Raw genomic sequence first — 23,229 nt, forward strand, 5'->3', positions numbered from 1 at the left:
GGTAACATTTTTCAAACCTTGGTAAGAGTAATTTCAATGTATTCACGATTTTATCTTCGCAATTAACGAAATTCGCATGTGTCGATCTCATTTTCCGAAAATATTCATGATAAACTCGTATTTACACATAGACACAAACTTATATTTTTGTTTCATTATGTTTTGTGCGTCGATAGAAAATAAAAGCATTGAAATTGATTGAGTTTTCAAATTTCGTTTTTCGACGATACGTCTTTATGAGCTAATAATCGTATATAGCTTATGAAACACGGTTAAAACGTCGAATCCAAGATTAAATAGATGATTGATCCTCATAAATACAATGTCCGAATCGATTGGTAACATTTTTCAAACCTTGGTAAGAGTAATTTCAATGTATTCACGATTTTATCTCCGCAATTAACGAAATTCCTATGTGTCGATCTCATTTTTCGACAATATTCATGATAAACTCGTAATTACACATAGACACAAACTTATATTTTTGTTTCATTATGTTTTGTGCGTCGATAGAATATAAAAGCATTGAAATTGATTGAGATTTCATATTTCGTTTTTCGACGATACATCTTTATGTGCTAATAATCGTATTTAACATATGAAACAAGGTCAAATCGTCGATTCCATGATAAAATAGATGTTTGATCTTCAGAAATACAATGTCCGAATCGATTGGTAACATTTTTCAAGCTGTAGTACGAGCAAGTTCAATGCTATCACGATTTCATCTCCGCAAAACCTGAAATTCGCATCTGTCGATCTCATTATTCGACAATATTCATGTTAAAACTTGTATTTACGCATAGTAACAAATTTATATTTTTGTTTCATTATGTATTGTGCGTCGATAGAATATAGAAGCATTGAAATTGATACAGAATACAAATTTCGTTTTTCGACGATACGTCTTTATGAGCTAATAATCGTATATAATTTATGATACAAGGTAAAAACGTCGAATCCAAGATTAAATATAAGTTTGATCTTCATAAATACAATGTCCGAATCGATTGGTATCATTTTTCAAGCTGTAGTACGAGCAGGTTCAATGCTTTCACGATTTTATCTACGCAAAACCCGAAATTCGCATCTGTATATCTAATTTTTCGACAATATTCATGTTAAAACTTGTATTTACACACGGTAACAAACTTATATTCTTGTTTCATTATGTATTCTGCGTCGATAGAATATAAAAGCATTGAAATTGATACAGAATACAAAATTCGTTTTTCGACGATACTTCTTTATGAGCTAATAATCGTATATAGCTTATGAAACACGGTTAAAACGTCGAATCCAAGATTAAATATAAGTTTGATCTTCATAAATGCAATGTCCTAATCGATTGGTATCATTTTTCAAGCTTTAGTACGAGCAGGTTCAATGATTTCACGATTTTATCTCCGCAATTAACGAAATTCGCATGTGTCGATCTCATTTTTCGACAATATTCATGATAAACTCGTATTTACACATAGACACAAACTTATATTTTTGTTTCATTATGTAATGTGCGCCGATAGAATATAAAAGCATTGAAATTGATTGAGATTTCAAATTTCGTTTTTCGACGATACGTCTTTATGGGCTAATAATCGTATATAACTTATGAAACAGGGTTAAAACGTCGAATCCAAGATTAAATAGATGTTTGATCTTCAGAAATACAATGTCCGAATCGATTGGTAACATTTTTCAAACCTTGGTAAGAGTAATTTCAATGTATTCACGATTTTATCTCCGCAATTAACGTAATTCCTATGTTTCGATCTCATTTTTCGACAATATTCATGATAAACTCGTAATTACACATAGACACAAACTTATATTTTTGTTTCATTATGTTTTGTGCGTCGATAGAATATAAAAGCATTGAAATTGATTGAGATTTCATATTTCGTTTTTCGACGATACATCTTTATGTGCTAATAATCGTATTTAACATATGAAACAAGGTCAAATCGTCGATTCCATGATAAAATAGATGTTTGATCTTCAGAAATACAATGTCCGAATCGATTGGTAACGTTTTTCAAGCTGTAGTACGAGCAAGTTCAATGCTATCACGATTTCATCTCCGCAAAACCTGAAATTCGCATCTGTCGATCTCATTATTCGACAATATTCATGTTAAAACTTGTATTTACGCATAGTAACAAATTTATATTTTTGTTTCATTATGTATTGTGCGTCGATAGAATATAAAAGCATTGAAATTGATACAGAATACAAATTTCGTTTTTCGACGATACGTCTTTATGAGCTAATAATCGTATATAATTTATGATACAAGGTTAAAACGTCGAATCCAAGATTAAATATAAGTTTGATCTTCATAAATGCAATGTCCGAATCGATTGGTATCATTTTTCAAGCTTTAGTACGAGCAGGTTCAATGCTTTCACGATTTAATCTCCGCAAAACCCGAAATTCGCATCTGTAGATCTAATTTTTCGACAATATTCATGTTAAAACTTGTATTTACACATTGTAACAAACTTATATTCTTGTTTCATTATGTATTCTGCGTCGATAGAATATAAAAGCATTGAAATTGATTGAGATTTCAAATTTCGTTTTTCGACGATACGTCTTTATGAGCTAATAATCGTATATAGCTTATGAAACACGGTTAAAACGTCGAATCCAAGATTAAATAGATGTTTGATCTTCATAAATACAATGTCCGAATCGATTGGTAACATTTTTCAAACCTTGGTAAGAGTAATTTCAATGTATTCACGATTTTATCTCCGCAATTAACGAAATTCGCATGTGTCGATCTCATTTTTCGACAATATTCATGATAAACTCGTAATTACACATAGACACAAACTTATATTTTTGTTTCATTATGTATTGTGCGTCGATAGAATATAGAAGCATTGAAATTGATTCAGATTTCAAATTCCGTTTTTCGACGATACGTCTTTATGGGCTAATAATCGTATATTATTTATGAAACAAGGTTAAAACGTCGAATCCAAGATTAAATAGATGTTTGATCTTCAAAAATACAATGTCCGAATCGATTGGTAACATTTTTCAAGCTGTAGTACGAGCAAGTTCAATGCTATCACGATTTCATCTCCGCAAAACCTGAAATTCGCATCTGTAGATCTCATTATTCGACAATATTCATGTTAAAACTTGTATTTACGCATAGTAACAAATTTATATTTTTGTTTCATTATGTATTGTGCGCCGATAGAATATAAAAGCATTGAAATTGATTGAGATTTCAAATTTCGTTTTTCGACGATACGTCTTTATGGGCTAATAATCGTATATAACTTATGAAACAGGGTTAAAACGTCGAATCAAAGATTAAATAGATGTTTGATCTTCAGAAATACAATGTCCTAATCGATTGGTAACATTTTTCAAACCTTGGTAAGAGTAATTTCAATGTATTCACGATTTTATCTCCGCAATTAACGTAATTCCTATGTTTCGATCTCATTTTTCGACAATATTCATGATAAACTCGTAATTACACATAGACACAAACTTATATTTTTGTTTCATTATGTTTTGTGCGTCGATAGAATATAGAAGCATTGAAATTGATACAGAATACAAATTTCGTTTTTCGACGATACGTCTTTATGAGCTAATAATCGTATATAATTTATGATACAAGGTTAAAACGTCGAATCCAAGATTAAATATAAGTTTGATCTTCATAAATGCAATGTCCGAATCGATTGGTATCATTTTTCAAGCTGTAGTACGAGCAAGTTCAATGCTTTCACGATTTAATCTCCGCAAAACCCGAAATTCGCATCTGTAGATCTAATTTTTCGACAATATTCATGTTAAAACTTGTATTTACACATTGTAACAAACTTATATTCTTGTTTCATTATGTATTCTGCGTCGATAGAATATAAAAGCATTGAAATTGATTGAGATTTCAAATTTCGTTTTTCGACGATACGTCTTTATGAGCTAATAATCGTATATAGCTTATGAAACACGGTTAAAACGTCGAATCCAAGATTAAATAGATGTTTGATCTTCATAAATACAATGTCCGAATCGATTGGTAACATTTTTCAAACCTTGGTAAGAGTAATTTCAATGTATTCACGATTTTATCTCCGCAATTAACGAAATTCGCATGTGTCGATCTCATTTTTCGACAATATTCATGATAAACTCGTAATTACACATAGACACAAACTTATATTTTTGTTTCATTATGTATTGTGCGTCGATAGAATATAGAAGCATTGAAATTGATTCAGATTTCAAATTCCGTTTTTCGACGATACGTCTTTATGGGCTAATAATCGTATATTATTTATGAAACAAGGTTAAAACGTCGAATCCAAGATTAAATAGATGTTTGATCTTCAGAAATACAATGTCCGAATCGATTGGTAACATTTTTCAAGCTGTAGTACGAGCAAGTTCAATGCTTTCACGATTTCATCTCCGCAAAACCTGAAATTCGCATCTGTAGATCTCATTATTCGACAATATTCATGTTAAAACTTGTATTTACGCATAGTAACAAATTTATATTTTTGTTTCATTATGTATTGTGCGCCGATAGAATATAAAAGCATTGAAATTGATTGAGATTTCAAATTTCGTTTTTCGACGATACGTCTTTATGGGCTAATAATCGTATATAACTTATGAAACAGGGTTAAAACGTCGAATCCAAGATTAAATAGATGTTTGATCTTCAGAAATACAATGTCCTAATTGATTGGTAACATTTTTCAAACCTTGGTAAGAGTAATTTCAAAGTATTCACGATTTTATCTTCGCAATTAACGAAATTCGCATGTGTCGATCTCATTTTTCGACAATATTCATAATAAACTCGTATTTACACATAGACACAAACTTATATTTTTGTTTCATTATGTTTAGTGCGTCGATAGAAAATAAAAGCATTGAAATTGATTGAGTTTTCAAATTTCGTTTTTCGACGATACGTCTTTATGAGCTAATAATCGTATATAGCTTATGAAACACGGTTAAAACGTCGAATCCAAGATTAAATAGATGATTGATCCTCATAAATACAATGTCCGAATCGATTGGTAACATTTTTCAAACCTTGGTAAGAGTAATTTCAAAGTATTCACGATTTTATCTCCGCAATTAACGAAATTCCTACGTGTCGATCTCATTTTTCGACAATATTCATGATAAACTCGTAATTACACATAGACACAAACTTATATTTTTGTTTCATTATGTATTGTGCGCCGATAGAATATAAAAGCATTGAAATTGATTGAGATTTCAAATTTCGTTTTTCGACGATACGTCTTTATGGGCTAATAATCGTATATAACTTATGAAACAGGGTTAAAACGTCGAATCCAAGATTAAATAGATGTTTGATCTTCAGAAATACAATGTCCTAATCGATTGGTAACATTTTTCAAACCTTGGTAAGAGTAATTTCAATGTATTCACGATTTTATCTTCGCAATTAACGAAATTCGCATGTGTCGATCTCATTTTTCGACAATATTCATGATAAACTCGTATTTACACATAGACACAAACTTATATTTTTGTTTCATTATGTTTTGTGCGTCGATAGAAAATAAAAGCATTGAAATTGATTGAGTTTTCAAATTTCGTTTTTCGACGATACGTCTTTATGAGCTAATAATCGTATATAGCTTATGAAACACGGTTAAAACGACGAATCCAAGATTAAACAGATGATTGATCCTCATAAATACAATGTCCGAATCGATTGGTAACATTTTTCAAACCTTGGTAAGAGTAATTTCAATGTATTCACGATTTTATCTCCGCAATTAACGTAATTCCTATGTTTCTATCTCATTTTTCGACAATATTCATGATAAACTCGTAATTACACACAGACACAAACTTATATTTTTGTTTCATTATGTTTTGTGCGTCGATAGAATATAAAAGCATTGAAATTGATTGAGATTTCATATTTCGTTTTTCGACGATACATCTTTATGTGCTAATAATCGTATTTAACATATGAAACAAGGTCAAATCGTCGATTCCATGATAAAATAGAAGTTTGATCTTCAGAAATACAATGTCCGAATCGATTGGTAACGTTTTTCAAGCTGTAGTACGAGCAAGTTCAATGCTATCACGATTTCATCTCCGCAAAACCTGAAATTCGCATCTGTCGATCTCATTATTCGACAATATTCATGTTAAAACTTGTATTTACGCATAGTAACAAATTTATATTTTTGTTTCATTATGTATTGTGCGTCGATAGAATATAGAAGCATTGAAATTGATACAGAATACAAATTTCGTTTTTCGACGATACGTCTTTATGAGCTAATAATCGTATATAATTTATGATACAAGGTTAAAACGTCGAATCCAAGATTAAATATAAGTTTGATCTTCATTAATACAATGTCCGAATAGATTGGTATCATTTTTCAAGCTGTAGTACGAGCAGGTTCAATGCTTTCACGATTTTATCTCCGCAAAACCTGAAATTCGCATCTGTAGATCTCATTATTCGACAATATTCATGTTAAAACTTGTATTTACGCATAGTAACAAATTTATATTTTTGTTTCATTATGTATTGTGCGCCGATAGAATATAAAAGCATTGAAATTGATTGAGATTTCAAATTTCGTTTTTCGACGATACGTCTTTATGGGCTAATAATCGTATATAACTTATGAAACAAGGTTAAAACGTCGAATCCAAGATTAAATAGGTGTTTGATCTTCAGAAATACAATGTCCTAATCGATTGGTAACATTTTTCAAACCTTGGTAAGAGTAATTTCAATGTATTCACGATTTTATCTCCGCAATTAACGAAATTCGCATGTGTCGATCTCATTTTTCGACAATATTCATGATAAACTCGTATTTACACATAGACACAAACTTATATTTTTGTTTCATTATGTTTTGTGCGTCGATAGAAAATAAAAGCATTGAAATTGATTGAGTTTTCAAATTTCGTTTTTCGACGATACGTCTTTATGAGCTAATAATCGTATATAGCTTATGAAACACGCTTAAAACGTCGAATCCAAGATTAAACAGATGATTGATCCTCATAAATACAATGTCCGAATCGATTGGTAACATTTTTCAAACCTTGGTAAGAGTAATTTCAATGTATTCACGATTTTATCTCCGCAATTAACGTAATTCCTATGTTTCGATCTCATTTTTCGACAATATTCATGATAAACTCGTAATTACACATAGACACAAACTTATATTTTTGTTTCATTATGTTTTGTGCGTCGATAGAATATAAAAGCATTGAAATTGATTGAGATTTCATATTTCGTTTTTCGACGATACATCTTTATGTGCTAATAATCGTATTTAACATATGAAACAAGGTCAAATCGTCGATTCCATGATAAAATAGATGTTTGATCTTCAGAAATACAATGTCCGAATCGATTGGTAACATTTTTCAAGCTGTAGTACGAGCAAGTTCAATGCTATCATGATTTCATCTCCGCAAAACCTGAAATTCGCATCTGTCGATCTCATTATTCGACAATATTCATGTTAAAACTTGTATTTACGCATAGTAACAAATTTATATTTTTGTTTCATTATGTATTGTGCGTCGATAGAATATAGAAGCATTGAAATTGATACAGAATACAAATTTCGTTTTTCGACGATACGTCTTTATGAGCTAATAATCGTATATAGCTTATGAAACACGGTTAAAACGTCGAATCCAAGATTAAACAGATGATTGATCCTCATAAATACAATGTCCGAATCGATTGGTAACATTTTTCAAACCTTGGTAAGAGTAATTTCAATGTATTCACGATTTTATCTCCGCAATTAACGTAATTCCTATGTTTCGATCTCATTTTTCGACAATATTCATGATAAACTCGTAATTACACATAGACACAAACTTATATTTTTGTTTCATTATGTTTTGTGCGTCGATAGAATATAAAAGCATTGAAATTGATTGAGATTTCATATTTCGTTTTTCGACGATACATCTTTATGTGCTAATAATCGTATTTAACATATGAAACAAGGTCAAATCGTCGATTCCATGATAAAATAGATGTTTGATCTTCAGAAATACAATGTCCGAATCGATTGGTAACATTTTTCAAGCTGTAGTACGAGCAAGTTCAATGCTATCACGATTTCATCTCCGCAAAACCTGAAATTCGCATCTGTCGATCTCATTATTCGACAATATTCATGTTAAATCTTGTATTTACGCATAGTAACAAATTTATATTTTTGTTTCATTATGTATTGTGCGTCGATAGAATATAGAAGCATTGAAATTGATACAGAATACAAATTTCGTTTTTCGACGATACGTCTTTATGAGCTAATAATCGTATATAATTTATGATACAAGGTTAAAACGTCGAATCCAAGATTAAATATAAGTTTGATCTTCATTAATACTATGTCCGAATCGATTGGTATCATTTTTCAAGCTGTAGTACGAGCAGGTTCAATGCTTTCACGATTTTATCTCCGCAAAACCCGAAATTCGCATCTGTAGATCTAATTTTTCGACAATATTCATGTTAAAACTTGTATTTACACATTGTAACAAACTTATATTCTTGTTTCATTATGTATTCTGCGTCGATAGAATATAAAAGCATTGAAATTGATTGAGATTTCAAATTTCGTTTTTCGACGATACGTCTTTATGAGCTAATAATCGTATATAGCTTATGAAACACGGTTAAAACGTCGAATCCAAGATTAAATAGATGTTTGATCTTCATAAATACAATGTCCGAATCGATTGGTAACATTTTTCAAACCTTGGTAAGAGTAATTTCAATGTATTCACGATTTTATCTCCGCAATTAACGAAATTCGCATGTGTCGATCTCATTTTTCGACAATATTCATGATAAACTCGTATTTACACATAGACACAAACTTATATTTTTGTTTCATTATGTATTGTGCGTCGATAGAATATAGAAGCATTGAAATTGATTCAGATTTCAAATTTCGTTTTTCGACGATACGTCTTTATGGGCTAATAATCGTATATTATTTATGAAACAAGGTTAAAACGTCGAATCCAAGATTAAATAGATGTTTGATCTTCATAAATACAATGTCCGAATCGATTGGTAACATTTTTCAAGCTGTAGTACGAGCAAGTTCAATGCTTTCACGATTTAATCTCCGCAAAACCTGAAATTCGCATCTGTAGATCTCATTATTCGACAATATTCATGTTAAAACTTGTATTTACGCATAGTAACAAATTTATATTTTTGTTTCATTATGTATTGTGCGTCGATAGAATATGAAAGCATTGAAATTGATTGAGATTTCAAATTTCGTTTTTCGACGATACGTCTTTATGAGCTAATAATCGTATATAGCTTATGAAACACGGTTAAAACGTCGAATCCAAGATTAAATAGATGTTTGATCTTCATAAATACAATGTCCGAATCGATTGGTAACATTTTTCAAACCTTGGTAAGAGTAATTTCAATGTATTCACGATTTTATCTCCGCAATTAACGAAATTCGCATGTGTCGATCTCATTTTTCGACAATATTCATGATAAACTCGTAATTACACATAGACACAAACTTATATTTTTGTTTCATTATGTATTGTGCGTCGATAGAATATAGAAGCATTGAAATTGATTCAGATTTCAAATTTCGTTTTTCGACGATACGTCTTTATGGGCTAATAATCGTATATTATTTATGAAACAAGGTTAAAACGTCGAATCCAAGATTAAATAGATGTTTGATCTTCATAAATACAATGTCCGAATCGATTGGTAACATTTTTCAAGCTGTAGTACGAGCAAGTTCAATGCTTTCACGATTTCATCTCCGCAAAACCTGAAATTCGCATCTGTAGATCTCATTATTCGACAATATTCATGTTAAAACTTGTATTTACGCATAGTAACAAATTTATATTTTTGTTTCATTATGTATTGTGCGTCGATAGAATATGAAAGCATTGAAATTGATTGAGATTTCAAATTTCGTTTTTCGACGATACGTCTTTATGTACTAATAATCGTATATAACTTATGAAACAAGGTTAAAACGTCGAATCCAAGATTAAATAGGTGTTTGATCTTCAGAAATACAATGTCCTAATCGATTGGTAACATTTTTCAAACCTTGGTAAGAGTAATTTCAATGTATTCACGATTTTATCTCCGCAATTAACGAAATTCGCATGTGTCGATCTCATTTTTCGACAATATTCATGATAAACTCGTATTTACACATAGACACAAACTTATATTTTTGTTTCATTATGTATTGTGCGCCGATAGAATATAAAAGCATTGAAATTGATTGAGATTTCAAATTTCGTTTTTCGACGATACGTCTTTATGGGCTAATAATCGTATATAACTTATGAAACAGGGTTAAAACGTCGAATCCAAGATTAAATAGATGTTTGATCTTCAGAAATACAATGTCCTAATCGATTGGTAACATTTTTCAAACCTTGGTAAGAGTAATTTCAATGTATTCACGATTTTATCTCCGCAATTAACGAAATTCGCATGTGTCGATCTCATTTTTCGACAATATTCATGATAAACTCGTATTTACACATAGACACAAACTTATATTTTTGTTTCATTATGTTTTGTGCGTCGATAGAAAATAAAAGCATTGAAATTGATTGAGTTTTCAAATTTCGTTTTTCGACGATACGTCTTTATGAGCTAATAATCGTATATAGCTTATGAAACACGGTTAAAACGTCGAATCCAAGATTAAATATAAGTTTGATCTTCATAAATGCAATGTCCGAATCGATTGGTATCATTTTTCAAGCTTTAGTACGAGCAGGTTCAATGCTTTCACGATTTTATCTCCGCAATTAACGAAATTCGCATGTGTCGATCTCATTTTTCGACAATATTCATGATAAACTCGTATTTACACATAGACACAAACTTATATTTTTGTTTCATTATGTATTGTGCGCCGATAGAATATAAAAGCATTGAAATTGATTGAGATTTCAAATTTCGTTTTTCGACGATACGTCTTTATGGGCTAATAATCGTATATAACTTATGAAACAGGGTTAAAACGTCGAATCCAAGATTAAATAGATGTTTGATCTTCAGAAATACAATGTCCTAATCGATTGGTAACATTTTTCAAACCTTGGTAAGAGTAATTTCAATGTATTCACGATTTTATCTCCGCAATTAACGAAATTCGCATGTGTCGATCTCATTTTTCGACAATATTCATGATAAACTCGTATTTACACATAGACACAAACTTATATTTTTGTTTCATTATGTATTGTGCGCCGATAGAATATAAAAGCATTGAAATTGATTGAGATTTCAAATTTCGTTTTTCGACGATACGTCTTTATGGGCTAATAATCGTATATAACTTATGAAACAGGGTTAAAACGTCGAATCCAAGATTAAATAGATGTTTGATCTTCAGAAATACAATGTCCTAATCGATTGGTAACATTTTTCAAACCTTGGTAAGAGTAATTTCAATGTATTCACGATTTTATCTCCGCAATTAACGAAATTCGCATGTGTCGATCTCATTTTTCGACAATATTCATGATAAACTCGTATTTACACATAGACACAAACTTATATTTTTGTTTCATTATGTATTGTGCGCCGATAGAATATAAAAGCATTGAAATTGATTGAGATTTCAAATTTCGTTTTTCGACGATACGTCTTTATGGGCTAATAATCGTATATAACTTATGAAACAAGGTTAAAACGTCGAATCCAAGATTAAATAGATGTTTGATCTTCAGAAATACAATGTCCTAATCGATTGGTAACATTTTTCAAACCTTGGTAAGAGTAATTTCAATGTATTCACGATTTTATCTCCGCAATTAACGAAATTCGCATGTGTCGATCTCATTTTTCGACAATATTCATGATAAACTCGTATTTACACATAGACACAAACTTATATTTTTGTTTCATTATGTTTTGTGCGTCGATAGAAAATAAAAGCATTGAAATTGATTGAGTTTTCAAATTTCGTTTTTCGACGATACGTCTTTATGAGCTAATAATCGTATATAGCTTATGAAACACGGTTAAAACGTCGAATCCAAGATTAAACAGATGATTGATCCTCATAAATACAATGTCCGAATCGATTGGTAACATTTTTCAAACCTTGGTAAGAGTAATTTCAATGTATTCACGATTTTATCTCCGCAATTAACGTAATTCCTATGTTTCGATCTCATTTTTCGACAATATTCATGATAAACTCGTAATTACACATAGACACAAACTTATATTTTTGTTTCATTATGTTTTGTGCGTCGATAGAATATAAAAGCATTGAAATTGATTGAGATTTCATATTTCGTTTTTCGACGATACATCTTTATGTGCTAATAATCGTATTTAACATATGAAACAAGGTCAAATCGTCGATTCCATGATAAAATAGATGTTTGATCTTCAGAAATACAATGTCCGAATCGATTGGTAACATTTTTCAAGCTGTAGTACGAGCAAGTTCAATGCTATCACGATTTCATCTCCGCAAAACCTGAAATTCGCATCTGTCGATCTCATTATTCGACAATATTCATGTTAAAACTTGTATTTACGCATAGTAACAAATTTATATTTTTGTTTCATTATGTATTGTGCGTCGATAGAATATAGAAGCATTGAAATTGATACAGAATACAAATTTCGTTTTTCGACGATACGTCTTTATGAGCTAATAATCGTATATAGCTTATGAAACACGGTTAAAACGTCGAATCCAAGATTAAACAGATGATTGATCCTCATAAATACAATGTCCGAATCGATTGGTAACATTTTTCAAACCTTGGTAAGAGTAATTTCAATGTATTCACGATTTTATCTCCGCAATTAACGTAATTCCTATGTTTCGATCTCATTTTTCGACAATATTCATGATAAACTCGTAATTACACATAGACACAAACTTATATTTTTGTTTCATTATGTTTTGTGCGTCGATAGAATATAAAAGCATTGAAATTGATTGAGATTTCATATTTCGTTTTTCGACGATACATCTTTATGTGCTAATAATCGTATTTAACATATGAAACAAGGTCAAATCGTCGATTCCATGATAAAATAGATGTTTGATCTTCAGAAATACAATGTCCGAATCGATTGGTAACATTTTTCAAGCTGTAGTACGAGCAAGTTCAATGCTATCATGATTTCATCTCCGCAAAACCTGAAATTCGCATCTGTCGATCTCATTATTCGACAATATTCATGTTAAATCTTGTATTTACGCATAGTAACAAATTTATATTTTTGTTTCATTATGTATTGTGCGTCGATAGAATATAAAAGCATTGAAATTGATACAGAATACAAATTTCGTTTTTCGACGATACGTCTTTATGAGCTAATAATCGTATATAATTTATGATACAAGGTTAAAACGTCGAATCCAAGATTAAATATAAGTTTGATCTTCATAAATACTATGTCCGAATCGATTGGTATCATTTTTCAAGCTGTAGTACGAGCAGGTTCAATGCTTTCACGATTTTATCTCCGCAAAACCCGAAATTCGCATCTGTAGATCTAATTTTTCGACAATATTCATGTTAAAACTTGTATTTACACATTGTAACAAACTTATATTCTTGTTTCATTATGTATTCTGCGTCGATAGAATATAAAAGCATTGAAATTGATTGAGATTTCAAATTTCGTTTTTCGACGATACGTCTTTATGAGCTAATAATCGTATATAGCTTATGAAACACGGTTAAAACGTCGAATCCAAGATTAAATAGATGTTTGATCTTCATAAATACAATGTCCGAATCGATTGGTAACATTTTTCAAACCTTGGTAAGAGTAATTTCAATGTATTCACGATTTTATCTCCGCAATTAACGAAATTCGCATGTGTCGATCTCATTTTTCGACAATATTCATGATAAACTCGTATTTACACATAGACACAAACTTATATTTTTGTTTCATTATGTATTGTGCGTCGATAGAATATAGAAGCATTGAAATTGATTCAGATTTCAAATTTCGTTTTTCGACGATACGTCTTTATGGGCTAATAATCGTATATTATTTATGAAACAAGGTTAAAACGTCGAATCCAAGATTAAATAGATGTTTGATCTTCAGAAATACAATGTCCGAATCGATTGGTAACATTTTTCAAGCTGTAGTACGAGCAAGTTCAATGCTTTCACGATTTCATCTCCGCAAAACCTGAAATTCGCATCTGTAGATCTCATTATTCGACAATATTCATGTTAAAACTTGTATTTACGCATAGTAACAAATTTATATTTTTGTTTCATTATGTATTGTGCGTCGATAGAATATGAAAGCATTGAAATTGATTGAGATTTCAAATTTCGTTTTTCGACGATACGTCTTTATGAGCTAATAATCGTATATAGCTTATGAAACACGGTTAAAACGTCGAATCCAAGATTAAATAGATGTTTGATCTTCATAAATACAATGTCCGAATCGATTGGTAACATTTTTCAAACCTTGGTAAGAGTAATTTCAATGTATTCACGATTTTATCTCCGCAATTAACGAAATTCGCATGTGTCGATCTCATTTTTCGACAATATTCATGATAAACTCGTATTTACACATAGACACAAACTTATATTTTTGTTTCATTATGTATTGTGCGTCGATAGAATATAGAAGCATTGAAATTGATTCAGATTTCAAATTTCGTTTTTCGACGATACGTCTTTATGGGCTAATAATCGTATATTATTTATGAAACAAGGTTAAAACGTCGAATCCAAGATTAAATAGATGTTTGATCTTCATAAATACAATGTCCGAATCGATTGGTAACATTTTTCAAGCTGTAGTACGAGCAAGTTCAATGCTTTCACGATTTAATCTCCGCAAAACCTGAAATTCGCATCTGTAGATCTCATTATTCGACAATATTCATGTTAAAACTTGTATTTACGCATAGTAACAAATTTATATTTTTGTTTCATTATGTATTGTGCGTCGATAGAATATGAAAGCATTGAAATTGATTGAGATTTCAAATTTCGTTTTTCGACGATACGTCTTTATGTACTAATAATCGTATATAACTTATGAAACAAGGTTAAAACGTCGAATCCAAGATTAAATAGGTGTTTGATCTTCAGAAATACAATGTCCTAATCGATTGGTAACATTTTTCAAACCTTGGTAAGAGTAATTTCAATGTATTCACGATTTTATCTCCGCAATTAACGAAATTCGCATGTGTCGATCTCATTTTTCGACAATATTCATGATAAACTCGTATTTACACATAGACACAAACTTATATTTTTGTTTCATTATGTATTGTGCGTCGATAGAATATAAAAGCATTGAAATTGATTGAGATTTCAAATTTCGTTTTTCGACGATACGTCTTTATGGGCTAATAATCGTATATAACTTATGAAACAGGGTTAAAACGTCGAATCCAAGATTAAATAGATGTTTGATCTTCAGAAATACAATGTCCTAATCGATTGGTAACATTTTTCAAACCTTGGTAAGAGTAATTTCAATGTATTCACGATTTTATCTCCGCAATTAACGAAATTCGCATGTGTCGATCTCATTTTTCGACAATATTCATGATAAACTCGTATTTACACATAGACACAAACTTATATTTTTGTTTCATTATGTTTTGTGCGTCGATAGAAAATAAAAGCATTGAAATTGATTGAGTTTTCAAATTTCGTTTTTCGACGATACGTCTTTATGAGCTAATAATCGTATATAGCTTATGAAACACGGTTAAAACGTCGAATCCAAGATTAAATATAAGTTTGATCTTCATAAATACAATGTCCGAATCGATTGGTATCATTTTTCAAGCTTTAGTACGAGCAGGTTCAATGCTTTCACGATTTTATCTCCGCAATTAACGAAATTCGCATGTGTCGATCTCATTTTTCGACAATATTCATGATAAACTCGTATTTACACATAGACACAAACTTATATTTTTGTTTCATTATGTATTGTGCGCCGATAGAATATAAAAGCATTGAAATTGATTGAGATTTCAAATTTCGTTTTTCGACGATACGTCTTTATGGGCTAATAATCGTATATAACTTATGAAACAGGGTTAAAACGTCGAATCCAAGATTAAATAGATGTTTGATCTTCAGAAATACAATGTCCTAATCGATTGGTAACATTTTTCAAACCTTGGTAAGAGTAATTTCAATGTATTCACGATTTTATCTCCGCAATTAACGAAATTCGCATGTGTCGATCTCATTTTTCGACAATATTCATGATAAACTCGTATTTACACATAGACACAAACTTATATTTTTGTTTCATTATGTATTGTGCGCCGATAGAATATAAAAGCATTGAAATTGATTGAGATTTCAAATTTCGTTTTTCGACGATACGTCTTTATGGGCTAATAATCGTATATAACTTATGAAACAGGGTTAAAACGTCGAATCCAAGATTAAATAGATGTTTGATCTTCAGAAATACAATGTCCTAATCGATTGGTAACATTTTTCAAACCTTGGTAAGAGTAATTTCAATGTATTCACGATTTTATCTCCGCAATTAACGAAATTCGCATGTGTCGATCTCATTTTTCGACAATATTCATGATAAACTCGTATTTACACATAGACACAAACTTATATTTTTGTTTCATTATGTTTTGTGCGTCGATAGAAAATAAAAGCATTGAAATTGATTGAGTTTTCAAATTTCGTTTTTCGACGATACGTCTTTATGAGCTAATAATCGTATATAGCTTATGAAACACGGTTAAAACGTCGAATCCAAGATTAAATATAAGTTTGATCTTCATAAATGCAATGTCCGAATCGATTGGTATCATTTTTCAAGCTTTAGTACGAGCAGGTTCAATGCTTTCACGATTTTATCTCCGCAATTAACGAAATTCGCATGTGTCGATCTCATTTTTCGACAATATTCATGATAAACTCGTATTTACACATAGACACAAACTTATATTTTTGTTTCATTATGTATTGTGCGCCGATAGAATATAAAAGCATTGAAATTGATTGAGATTTCAAATTTCGTTTTTCGACGATACGTCTTTATGGGCTAATAATCGTATATAACTTATGAAACAGGGTTAAAACGTCGAATCCAAGATTAAATAGATGATTGATCCTCATAAATACAATGTCCGAATCGATTGGTAACATTTTTCAAACCTTGGTAAGAGTAATTTCAATGTATTCACGATTTTATCTCCGCAATTAACGTAATTCCTATGTTTCTATCTCATTTTTCGACAATATTCATGATAAACTCGTAATTACACACAGACACAAACTTATATTTTTGTTTCATTATGTTTTGTGCGTCGATAGAATATAAAAGCATTGAAATTGATTGAGATTTCATATTTCGTTTTTCGACGATACATATTTATGTGCTAATAATCGTATTTAACATATGAAACAAGGTCAAATCGTCGATTCCATGATAAAATAGATGTTTGATCTTCAGAAATACAATGTCCGAATCGATTGGTAACATTTTTCAAGCTGTAGTACGAGCAAGTTCAATGCTATCATGATTTCATCTCCGCAAAACCTGAAATTCGCATCTGTCGATCTCATTATTCGACAATATTCATGTTAAAACTTGTATTTACGCATAGTAACAAATTTATATTTTTGTTTCATTATGTATTGTGCGTCGATAGAATATAGAAGCATTGAAATTGATACAGAATACAAATTTCGTTTTTCGACGATACGTCTTTATGAGCTAATAATCGTATATAATTTAGGATACAAGGTTAAAACGTCGAATCCAAGATTAAATATAAGTTTGATCTTCATTAATACAATGTCCGAATCGATTGGTATCATTTTTCAAGCTGTAGTACGAGCAGGTTCAATGCTTTCACGATTTTATCTCCGCAAAACCTGAAATTCGCATCTGTAGATCTCATTATTCGACAATATTCATGTTAAAACTTGTATTTACGCATAGTAACAAATTTATATTTTTGTTGCATTATGTATTGTGCGCCGATAGAATATAAAAGCATTGAAATTGATTGAGATTTCAAATTTCGTTTTTCGACGATACGTCTTTATGGGCTAATAATCGTATATAACTTATGAAACAAGGTTAAAACGTCGAATCCAAGATTAAATAGGTGTTTGATCTTCAGAAATACAATGTCCTAATCGATTGGTAACATTTTTCAAACCTTGGTAAGAGTAATTTCAATGTATTCACGATTTTATCTCCGCAATTAACGAAATTCGCATGTGTCGATCTCATTTTTCGACAATATTCATGATAAACTCGTATTTACACATAGACACAAACTTATATTTTTGTTTCATTATGTATTGTGCGCCGATAGAATATAAAAGCATTGAAATTGATTGAGATTTCAAATTTCGTTTTTCGACGATACGTCTTTATGGGCTAATAATCGTATATAACTTATGAAACAGGGTTAAAACGTCGAATCCAAGATTAAATAGATGTTTGATCTTCAGAAATACAATGTCCTAATCGATTGGTAACATTTTTCAAACCTTGGTAAGAGTAATTTCAATGTATTCACGATTTTATCTCCGCAATTAACGAAATTCGCATGTGTCGATCTCATTTTTCGACAATATTCATGATAAACTCGTATTTACACATAGACACAAACTTATATTTTTGTTTCATTATGTTTTGTGCGTCGATAGAAAATAAAAGCATTGAAATTGATTGAGTTTTCAAATTTCGTTTTTCGACGATACGTCTTTATGAGCTAATAATCGTATATAATTTATGATACAAGGTTAAAACGTCGAATCCAAGATTAAATATAAGTTTGATCTTCATAAATACAATGTCCGAATCGATTGGTATCATTTATCAAGCTGTAGTACGAGCAGGTTCAATGCTTTCACGATTTTATCTCCGCAATTAACGAAATTCGCATGTGTCGATCTCATTTTTCGACAATATTCATGATAAACTCGTATTTACACATAGACACAAACTTATATTTTTGTTTCATTATGTATTGTGCGTCGATAGAATATAAAAGCATTGAAATTGATTGAGATTTCAAATTTCGTTTTTCGACGATACGTCTTTATGGGCTAATAATCGTATATAACTTATGAAACAGGGTTAAAACGTCGAATCCAAGATTAAATAGATGTTTGATCTTCAGAAATACAATGTCCTAATCGATTGGTAACATTTTTCAAACCTTGGTAAGAGTAATTTCAATGTATTCACGATTTTATCTCCGCAATTAACGAAATTCGCATGTGTCGATCTCATTTTTCGACAATATTCATGATAAACTCGTATTTACACATAGACACAAACTTATATTTTTGTTTCATTATGTATTGTGCGCCGATAGAATATAAAAGCATTGAAATTGATTGAGATTTCAAATTTCGTTTTTCGACGATACGTCTTTATGGGCTAATAATCGTATATAACTTATGAAACAGGGTTAAAACGTCGAATCCAAGATTAAATAGATGTTTGATCTTCAGAAATACAATGTCCTAATCGATTGGTAACATTTTTCAAACCTTGGTAAGAGTAATTTCAATGTATTCACGATTTTATCTCCGCAATTAACGAAATTCGCATGTGTCGATCTCATTTTTCGACAATATTCATGATAAACTCGTATTTACACATAGACACAAACTTATATTTTTGTTTCATTATGTTTTGTGCGTCGATAGAAAATAAAAGCATTGAAATTGATTGAGTTTTCAAATTTCGTTTTTCGACGATACGTCTTTATGAGCTAATAATCGTATATAGCTTATGAAACACGGTTAAAACGTCGAATCCAAGATTAAATATAAGTTTGATCTTCATAAATACAATGTCCGAATCGATTGGTATCATTTTTCAAGCTTTAGTACGAGCAGGTTCAATGCTTTCACGATTTTATCTCCGCAATTAACGAAATTCGCATGTGTCGATCTCATTTTTCGACAATATTCATGATAAACTCGTATTTACACATAGACACAAACTTATATTTTTGTTTCATTATGTATTGTGCGCCGATAGAATATAAAAGCATTGAAATTGATTGAGATTTCAAATTTCGTTTTTCGACGATACGTCTTTATGGGCTAATAATCGTATATAACTTATGAAACAGGGTTAAAACGTCGAATCCAAGATTAAATAGATGTTTGATCTTCAGAAATACAATGTCCTAATCGATTGGTAACATTTTTCAAACCTTGGTAAGAGTAATTTCAATGTATTCACGATTTTATCTCCGCAATTAACGAAATTCGCATGTGTCGATCTCATTTTTCGACAATATTCATGATAAACTCGTATTTACACATAGACACAAACTTATATTTTTGTTTCATTATGTATTGTGCGCCGATAGAATATAAAAGCATTGAAATTGATTGAGATTTCAAATTTCGTTTTTCGACGATACGTCTTTATGGGCTAACAATCGTATATAACTTATGAAACAGGGTTAAAACGTCGAATCCAAGATTAAATAGATGTTTGATCTTCAGAAATACAATGTCCTAATCGATTGGTAACATTTTTCAAACCTTGGTAAGAGTAATTTCAATGTATTCACGATTTTATCTCCGCAATTAACGAAATTCGCATGTGTCGATCTCATTTTTCGACAATATTCATGATAAACTCGTATTTACACATAGACACAAACTTATATTTTTGTTTCATTATGTTTTGTGCGTCGATAGAAAATAAAAGCATTGAAATTGATTGAGTTTTCAAATTTCGTTTTTCGACGATACGTCTTTATGAGCTAATAATCGTATATAATTTATGATACAAGGTTAAAACGTCGAATCCAAGATTAAATATAAGTTTGATCTTCATAAATACAATGTCCGAATCGATTGGTATCATTTTTCAAGCTGTAGTACGAGCAGGTTCAATGCTTTCACGATTTTATCTCCGCAATTAACGAAATTCGCATGTGTCGATCTCATTTTTCGACAATATTCATGATAAACTCGTATTTACACATAGACACAAACTTATATTTTTGTTTCATTATGTATTGTGCGCCGATAGAATATAAAAGCATTGAAATTGATTGAGATTTCAAATTTCGTTTTTCGACGATACGTCTTTATGGGCTAATAATCGTATATAACTTATGAAACAGGGTTAAAACGTCGAATCCAAGATTAAATAGATGATTGATCCTCATAAATACAATGTCCGAATCGATTGGTAACATTTTTCAAACCTTGGTAAGAGTAATTTCAATGTATTCACGATTTTATCTCCGCAATTAACGTAATTCCTATGTTTCTATCTCATTTTTCGACAATATTCATGATAAACTCGTAATTACACACAGACACAAACTTATATTTTTGTTTCATTATGTTTTGTGCGTCGATAGAATATAAAAGCATTGAAATTGATTGAGATTTCATATTTCGTTTTTCGACGATACATATTTATGTGCTAATAATCGTATTTAACATATGAAACAAGGTCAAATCGTCGATTCCATGATAAAATAGATGTTTGATCTTCAGAAATACAATGTCCGAATCGATTGGTAACATTTTTCAAGCTGTAGTACGAGCAAGTTCAATGCTATCATGATTTCATCTCCGCAAAACCTGAAATTCGCATCTGTCGATCTCATTATTCGACAATATTCATGTTAAATCTTGTATTTACGCATAGTAACAAATTTATATTTTTGTTTCATTATGTATTGTGCGTCGATAGAATATAGAAGCATTGAAATTGATACAGAATACAAATTTCGTTTTTCGACGATACGTCTTTATGAGCTAATAATCGTATATAATTTATGATACAAGGTTAAAACGTCGAATCCAAGATTAAATATAAGTTTGATCTTCATTAATACAATGTCCGAATCGATTGGTATCATTTTTCAAGCTGTAGTACGAGCAGGTTCAATGCTTTCACGATTTTATCTCCGCAAAACCTGAAATTCGCATCTGTAGATCTCATTATTCGACAATATTCATGTTAAAACTTGTATTTACGCATAGTAACAAATTTATATTTTTGTTTCATTATGTATTGTGCGCCGATAGAATATAAAAGCATTGAAATTGATTGAGATTTCAAATTTCGTTTTTCGACGATACGTCTTTATGGGCTAATAATCGTATATAACTTATGAAACAAGGTTAAAACGTCGAATCCAAGATTAAATAGGTGTTTGATCTTCAGAAATACAATGTCCTAATCGATTGGTAACATTTTTCAAACCTTGGTAAGAGTAATTTCAATGTATTCACGATTTTATCTCCGCAATTAACGAAATTCGCATGTGTCGATCTCATTTTTCGACAATATTCATGATAAACTCGTATTTACACATAGACACAAACTTATATTTTTGTTTCATTATGTTTTGTGCGTCGATAGAAAATAAAAGCATTGAAATTGATTGAGATTTCAAATTTCGTTTTTCGACGATACGTCTTTATGAGCTAATAATCGTATATAGCTTATGAAACACGGTTAAAACGTCGAATCCAAGATTAAATAGATGTTTGATCTACATAAATACAATGTCCGAATCGATTGGTAACATTTTTCAAGCTGTAGTACGAGCAAGTTCAATGCTTTCACGATTTCATCTCCGCAAAACCTGAAATTCGCATCTGTCGATCTCATTATTCGACAATATTCATGTTAAAACTTGTATTTACGCATAGTAACAAATTTATATTTTTGTTTCATTATGTATTGTGCGTCGATAGAATATGAAAGCATTGAAATTGATACAGAATACAAATTTCGTTTTTCGACGATACGTCTTTATGAGCTAATAATCGTATATAGCTTATGAAACACGGTTAAAACGTCGAATCCAAGATTAAATAGATGATTGATCCTCATAAATACAATGTCCGAATCGATTGGTAACATTTTTCAAACCTTGGTAAGAGTAATTTCAATGTATTCACGATTTTATCTCCGCAATTAACGTAATTCCTATGTTTCGATCTCATTTTTCGACAATATTCATGATAAACTCGTAATTACACATAGACACAAACTTATATTTTTGTTTCATTATGTTTTGTGCGTCGATAGAATATAAAAGCATTGAAATTGATTGAGATTTCATATTTCGTTTTTCGACGATACATCTTTATGTGCTAATAATCGTATTTAACATATGAAACAAGGTCAAATCGTCGATTCCA

This window comes from Vespa crabro, chromosome 2, assembly GCF_910589235.1.
Source record: "Vespa crabro chromosome 2, iyVesCrab1.2, whole genome shotgun sequence".
Taxonomy (NCBI): Eukaryota; Metazoa; Arthropoda; class Insecta; order Hymenoptera; family Vespidae; genus Vespa; species Vespa crabro.